Source organism: Pteropus medius, unplaced genomic scaffold (assembly GCF_902729225.1).
Source record: "Pteropus medius unplaced genomic scaffold, Ma_sr-lr_union100, whole genome shotgun sequence".
NCBI classification, from domain to species: Eukaryota; Metazoa; Chordata; class Mammalia; order Chiroptera; family Pteropodidae; genus Pteropus; species Pteropus medius.
Window position 1 is genome coordinate 351,163 of NW_024352839.1, and position 7,578 is coordinate 358,740.

The window sequence follows — 7,578 nt, forward strand, 5'->3', positions numbered from 1 at the left end:
AGGAGTTCAGATTGTTCTCTACAGGAATCGAAGAATGGTAGACATTTATTCTGAGTTATGACTATGGGAAAACCAGTCATCTTTTCAATTTTTAACATGCAAATGAAGACTGCATGTTTACCCATAGACCACTTTCTGTATAGCTCTATCATCTCAAAAAATTTGCTTTTCCTGCTATTTCCTTCCTGGATTATGTATCAGCCTGGATTCCTTCAATTATCTCAGCAACTCAGACAACCATTCAACCATTTCAATGAAATGAAGTTAGGAAAAATAAAAACTGGTTCTGGTAATAAGTGAAAAAGATGAATGTGTCTGGCTGCAGTTTGTCCAGAGACTTTACACCAGAAAGCCAAACAGAACTATGGGCCTTCTCAGCCCCACTTTTTCAGTCCTGTGGGCATAGCCACTGCAGTCAACCATCTTAAACCATACTTCCCCTCTACTTCTGTCTGTGCCCTTAGAAATGCCAGTCATAACAAACAGTGCTAATGTGCTAAACCTCAACACTAAAGGTTTTACTTCCACATCCTGCATTAACTTAGCCATGCTTTTTCTAAGGATTTCTCTTCCTCTACAGTGCTTGAGTTGATGTTGCTCATTTCCCATGCCTCACATCCCATGGATCCCAGAAAAAGTGGACGGGTGTGTGTGGGGGGTGTTATTTTTTGTTGCCTGCACATATACATTTCTATACCTCATCCTCACAATGAAGTCCTTTAGTGAGAGCTGTATCAATGCTTATACCCTTTCTATTCTGGAACTACTGTTAACTTGCTCAAAACTCATTCTGAAATATAGTTTTGATAAAATTCATGAATCTATTTTGTGGGGGTAGGGTTAAGGAAGTTGTTGCATTCCAGCTAGATTTGCTCAAACTCATGCTGGTAATTTTAAAGACTTACGTATCTAAGCTTATTTCCACAGAAACTGCTTTTTCAGCTAGGTTTACTGATTTCAAGATTATAGATTGGATTATGTCTCCAAAAAGGTATGGTTAAGTCCTAACCGTGGTACCTGTGACTGTAACTTTATTTGAAAACAGGGTCTTAGCAGATGTAATGAAGTTAAAATGAGATCACACTGGATTAGGGCAGGCTCTAAACCCTATAACTTATGTCCTTATAAAGACAGGGAGGTTTGGAGACACACACAAAGAGCCACATAGAGATTGAAGTGGTGAAGCGACTACAAGCCAAGGAATGCCTGGCACCACAAAAGTTTAAGACGCAAGGAAGGATTCTTCCCTAGAGCCATGATAAAAATGGTCATGGCCCTGATCGCACCTGTGGATTTTAGACTTCTAGCCTCTAGAACTGTGAAAGAGCAGAGTACCAAACTTGGTGGCTTGTTAACAAAACACTTGGTGGCTTGTTTTAAATTTGGTGGGATTTTGCCACAACAGCCTAGGAAACAAACTCCTCATGCACTGAAAATTTTAACACCAGTTTTTGAATTTTCTCTTTCTCTAGTGCCCTTATCATTATCTGCATGAGAAACTTAACCAATTGGCTGGTCTTTCTCTTCTCATATATATTTTCACAATGGTAGAGAATAGGAGTGAATAAGAACTTATCATGTGTATTATAAACTCAAGTTTAGAGGGTAAGTATATATCAGTTTCATTTATGCAATCACATTTGAAAGCTTAAATATAACCAAACTTTTTCCAGTAGGATTCCAAGTTGGCCAAGCAGGAATTCTACAAGGAATGCAATACACTTTCATTGTTCACTTTTATTACATAATACATTTACATTTTTTAAAGATAGAAATAAAGTAGTAAAAAAAAATCAGCCACAATCCTACTTAGGATTATCATTCTTTCCATCCTTCTTCATATTTTATTCTGAATCTGTATAGAAAGGCTATCGTATAGAAAGTTACTTATTTTACATCATTTTGCTGGCTTCCCTACCATGCCCTAGGAAATTACTATTTTTATTGCACTGTAAAAACACATAAGAAAGTGACCTGAGGATAATAAAAATTGTCATGTGGTTTTCCCACTCCACTCTATTCATGTTTCTTAGCACTCCTGAGTTAGGGGAGATTCTTCCTTTAAGGTACTGTAAAAGAAAGGATTCTCAAAAAGGGTGTGAGCTCTCCAACTTTCACAAAGCCCTATGGGAAGGCCAAGCTGAATGGTTACCCATAATTCATGAGGAAATAAAGTCCTGAGTAGAAAGAACCAGGTCAAAGCCATTACACAATTTAGAAGCTCCCGTCGCTTCTAAAAAACCCTACCTCCCATCCTTTTAGGCATTTAAGAATAAGAGATTAAAAAATGATAAAAATTATCATGAGTGTATCTTGAATTAGCTTTGCTCTAGTTTTAAAATAGCTGGTAAATTTGTCAGTTTCTCTCTGTGGTTCTTTTAATTTTTGCTTTATGAATATTCTCAGGCTATATTATTTAGGAACATACAAGGTTAGAATCATATCTTCCTGGTGAATTAAAATTTACCATTCTCTAGTAACTTTATCTCTGTTTTTGCCTAAAGACCATTTTGTCTGATATTTAAATACAAACAGCTTTCTCTTTGATATTATTTGCCTGGTATATGTTTTCCTGTATCTTTTCACTTACGTATCTTTATAACTAACTTATAGCTGCTTAAAAAAAAAAATCTCACTTCACAATCTTTGATTTTAACTGAAAAGTTGAGTCCATTTATGGGAATTAATGATGTAGATTTCTATTATGTTTCCACTTATGTTCTTTTTGTTTCCTCCTCGCTTTACTGTTATTTTCCTCATTCCATTACTTCCTTCTGTTTCAGTTCTCTCCCTGCCACTCCTCCCTCTCTTCCTCTCCTTATTAGTGGGTATCCTGGTTACTTTAATATGTACTATATATACTTGTCATTATGTCTGCCATCTTCCTGAAATAGCAGAACCTTAGAATGTTTTAACCCAGTAACTCACAAATTTGCTTCTCAAAACTTAAGTTCTTTAAACTGCACAAAATAGACATTATTTTATAGTCATTATTCCTTTAACAAAAATATTTACATTAAAAGTTATTTTGCATAAATATTTAAGCCTTGATATATTTTAGTCTGGTCACCAGCATTTTGTTTTATATGACAATCTATTTTTTTACAAGATTCCTGATGTAGCATTGCCAAGAATTCTCTGGCTGCATATGCTAATTAATTCTACCCAGCTAACAGACTTTCCCTGAAGTTTACTCCTCCAACCCATCTGCATTTTATCTTTATTCCTGTAGGATGATCTCATCATATAAAACTTTCAATAACATACTCTCAAAATTCCCTTGCATGTGATATCTCAATAAAAGTCTCTCAAGTCTGATATTTATCTTAGGGTAGAGAAATAATCACTGGAAAAAAGCCACCATTAGTATGTTCTAAGTCAACTACACAAACCCCCCAGGGCATGCAGTTCAAATTGGACACATCTTAGGGATGTCTGAAATGGGTTTTGTCTGATGAGAAAAAAGGAATTTTCACTGAAAAATTTGAAAACCTTAAATATTTTATTAGGAACCTATGAGCATGCTTCAACTCTTAAATATACTTCCTTTTATCTTCTCAAATTTTACACATTCTTTCCTCCTCCTTCTAACCAAAAAACTTCCATCTGATACTTCATTGACAAAATAGATTTAACCAAATGGGAACTCTTTTTATTCTCTCCACCACCAAATTCTCATATCTGCTTGCACTGTCACCTGTATTCTCTCTTCCCATCTGTTCGTAAAGGAAGTAACCCAGTTCCTATCAACCACTAACTGGGTCATCTATGCAACAGCTCATCTTTTCTTGGATTCTCAAATACTTTTTTCCTGAAGTTATCTTATTGGGTCATTACCATCAGTTTACAAATATATTCTATAGATTCCATCTTTAATAACAAACCAAAAACAAAGTACCAAAAATCCTTTCCTTAATCTCACATCTGCTTCAAGCTGACTCACCTCTGGGCTTCCAGCAAAACGTTTCAAGGGTCGTCTACACTTGCTGTAACCTCTTCCTATCTATGTTCACTTTTTAACTCAGTCTAATAAACATTTACTGAGCATTTATGATATGCTGAGATTACTGTTCTAAGATTTTTTTAATGCAAATTATTTAATGCACCCAACTCTATGAGAAGATGCACCGGAGATAAGGCAACTAAAGCACAAATGTTACAAAACTTGAAGAAAGCCTCAAAAATAGTGGCAAGACCAGATTCCAAAACCAGGCAAGCTGATAGCAGAACTGTGCTCCTACCAATTACTTTATGCTGCCCTAATCTGACTTATGACCCCAGCAGTCCACCAAAAAGGCATTTGTCTACATTGGCCTATGTATTGCCTCATCTAAAGAATACCGTGCTCATTTTATTCCATTTTATATTAGCAATCAACAGAATGTTTCTATTTTCATACACTTTACTGTCTTGGCTACTAAGACAACACATTCTAGATAGCCTCCACTTTGTTAGCACAGGAGATTGGCTACATTTTCCCCTCTACATGACTTAGTTGGAGTGCCAAGGCTCAAACAAAGGTTTGTTTTCTGTTTACTTTCCCTAAGTGATCTTACCCTATCACCTGTCTTTAACACTACCTAAAGGCTGATGATTCCAAAGTTATTGAGTTGTCCCGATTTCACTGTCAAATAAGCTTTGCAAATCTAATGTGCTCTAAACTAATTCATTCTACTTGCTTCCAAACTGCTTCTCCATAGCCCCATTTTAATTAGCCAGTTGTCAAAGTTTAAAAAGCTGGCATAGTACTTGATGCCTCCTTCCTTTCTTTCAACATGGACCTCAGAAATCCTGTCAGCTCAAATCAAGAAATCTGATTATCCATTTCCACCCATTGCCAATATAGCACCTCTGTTCTAACCTTTATTACCTTGCTTCAATGATTACTCAGCCTCTAAAATGGTCACTTGGCCTCTGCTCTTGTTCTCCTATCAATCTACTTATCACAAAGCATCAAGTGATCTTTTCAGAATGTCAATCATATCTCTGCCATACTCAAGCATCCTTTGGCAGATTCTCATTGCATTTAATATCGAAGAATTCCACACTATGACCCTTCCATACCTTAATCTTCAATCACATCCCACACTTTTCACTTTCCTTTTAGTGCATTATTTTTTCATGTTTTTCTCAAAACGAAATTTAACTCTTCCCCCCACTACATGCGAGAGAACTAGTGATTTCAAGAGGACAGGAATATTTTGCTTTGATATTAATTATATAATATCTGGCATATAACAGGTAGTAGGCAACTATTTGCAAAGGAAGTTTGAAAGAGCTTTCCCTCCCATCTATTAAACTTCTTATGAAATAGTTGTAAGAAGCCATGACTTGCTTCAGTTTTAGCTCTCCCACTAAATAGATGTAAAACACTAAGCTTGTCATAAAATGAAGAAATAATATGCATACTGTCTACTACCCAATGGAGCTGTTCTGAAAATAGTTTAGAGCATCAGTTCTCAAAGCGTGGCACAGCAGCATCAGCATCACCTGACAGCCTGTTAGAAATATAAATCCTCAGCCCCCACCCTTGATTTACTGAATCAGGAACTCTGGAATTAGGGCTCAGAAACAACCCCACCCCTCACTCCAGGTGATTGTAATGAACACTGAAGTTTAAGAAGCACTTAACTTGGACAATAAAATCCTGAAGAAGAAAAGAAAAATCTAAGTAAATGCCAGGTTACTACCTTGTATGACAAAGTTATTCACCAGTGGTAGTTAAATTACAAAGCCAGGTTTTCAAAAAAAAAAAAAAAAAAAAAAAAGCCTGTGTTGCTTCATACTATTTTAAACACAAAATACCATAAATGTGAAATACATGTAATCAAGGAAAGCAGCGATAGTTCTGCTTACAAAACAGATACAACTACGTAATACCTTAAACTATTAATAGAGGTATCCAGGCTATGACCTGCATTAGAACACTTTATAGAGATTTTGCCAGACTTGGGGTAAAAACAAAAAAGGCTTTTATAGTCCCTCACATGCTTTGGGTATTGTATGAAATAGCTAGTATTATGAATCCAGGCAATGTAGGATTAACCAAGATTGATCTTATAAATCTTGACAATTCAGGTGTCCAACACTGAAGTCACTTACATCTACGATCTACCAATTATGATGGAATAAGATATGTATTTAGGGGATTCAGATCACCTGCCTCCTGACATGCTGAGTAAAATGATTCTGAATTTCAGATTCAACTTCCCTCTATGGGCCAACACCATCAGTCTTGCTGGCTGGGAGAGGAAGGTCCTAGGCTATGGTTTTTTCTTTGGGGAATGCCTGATTTATTCTGTTGATGCCAAAGCTGTACAAACACAGGAGTAGAGTAAGAGCTAAGTAAAGCATAGAGACTAAGGAGAAAAAAGTAGTTTAAGAAAATATCTTTTGACTAAAATATTTCTAAATAATAATAAATGGAGGCAATTTTTAAATAGTGCACAAATATCTGCTACAGTTCTTTAGTAGATTTAGTATGTAACGCTCTTTGTAAAAAGGTAGTGGGAGAACTCTGTATTAGAAAGGACTGTTTAATTTAGATAAGTACATAATTCATGGTCATTTCTCCAAAAAGGCAAATAAAAGATACACAGTAAATGCTGTGGCATTTAATGCATTTAACACCTTTTACTCCCCCCTCCCCTCTTTAATTCCTCTCTCCCCACTTCCACCCCTGACCTATGGATGTTGCTGTTTCCTCTTAAGAACTGGATCTCTGAAGGCAGGGCATCTCCTCCCACACACATGTAGTGTGCACCCAGGGCCTGGTGCACCTGGGGTATGGTCTGTGGCTCCACCTGGGGTGTGAACCCAGGACCTTCTGCGTATAAAGTAGATGTGCTAACCACTACACTATAGAGCCACCCCCAAGACCTTTTTTAAAAGCAGCTTTTAAAATCTCAAAATGCTATTATTGCTAATGTTCACCATTATTGAAGAAAACCTTTAATAACATCATTTATATCAAGTTACACTGAAAAGAGGAATTAAATAAAAAACATCTTCAGGAAGGGCTGGTTTACACAACAGAATTCTGTTCAGAGTCTGGGCTACTTTTCTCATACCATCCCATCCTCTCCACCTCTGTAAAAGAAATAAACAATAACTTGATGGGGGAAATCCCTTCACAATGCATATCAAATCATCACATTGTACATTTTAAATATCTTACAAATTTTATTTGTTAATTACACCTCAACAAAGCTGGGGGGACCAAAAAGGTGGTTGTCAAAGCACCGAAGGGAATGAAATAGTCCACAGGTTGAAACTGAGAGTCGGGAGTTACCATTTAACTCTAATTGTAGAAATACTGGGAAGTTAAATGGTTTTCTTTTTTAAAATGAAATGATCAAAAACTTATTTTTACTGCATATGCTGTTCCCATGGATATTTACATGATAGGAAATTTGACATTCCAGAAAACTTACCTAAAAAGACCAATTTTATGAAGTCTGTGCAAGTATCCTTAGCTAAAAGTTCTTAAAATTTTCTAAACTCAGATGTTGCAAAATTATGTAAGAAATGTAAAGACAGACCATATAGTGTACACTATATCACATAAAAATAAACACA

General features: G+C 36.1%; 1 long non-coding RNA gene across 1 annotated transcript in view; it reads left to right on the plus strand.

Annotated features, from left to right (window-relative positions):
• The window catches only part of LOC120592474 (uncharacterized), a 38,544-nt gene that overhangs the window by 25,276 nt on the left and 5,690 nt on the right, over positions 1 to 7,578 (plus strand). The gene's annotated exons all lie outside the window — the stretch shown is intronic.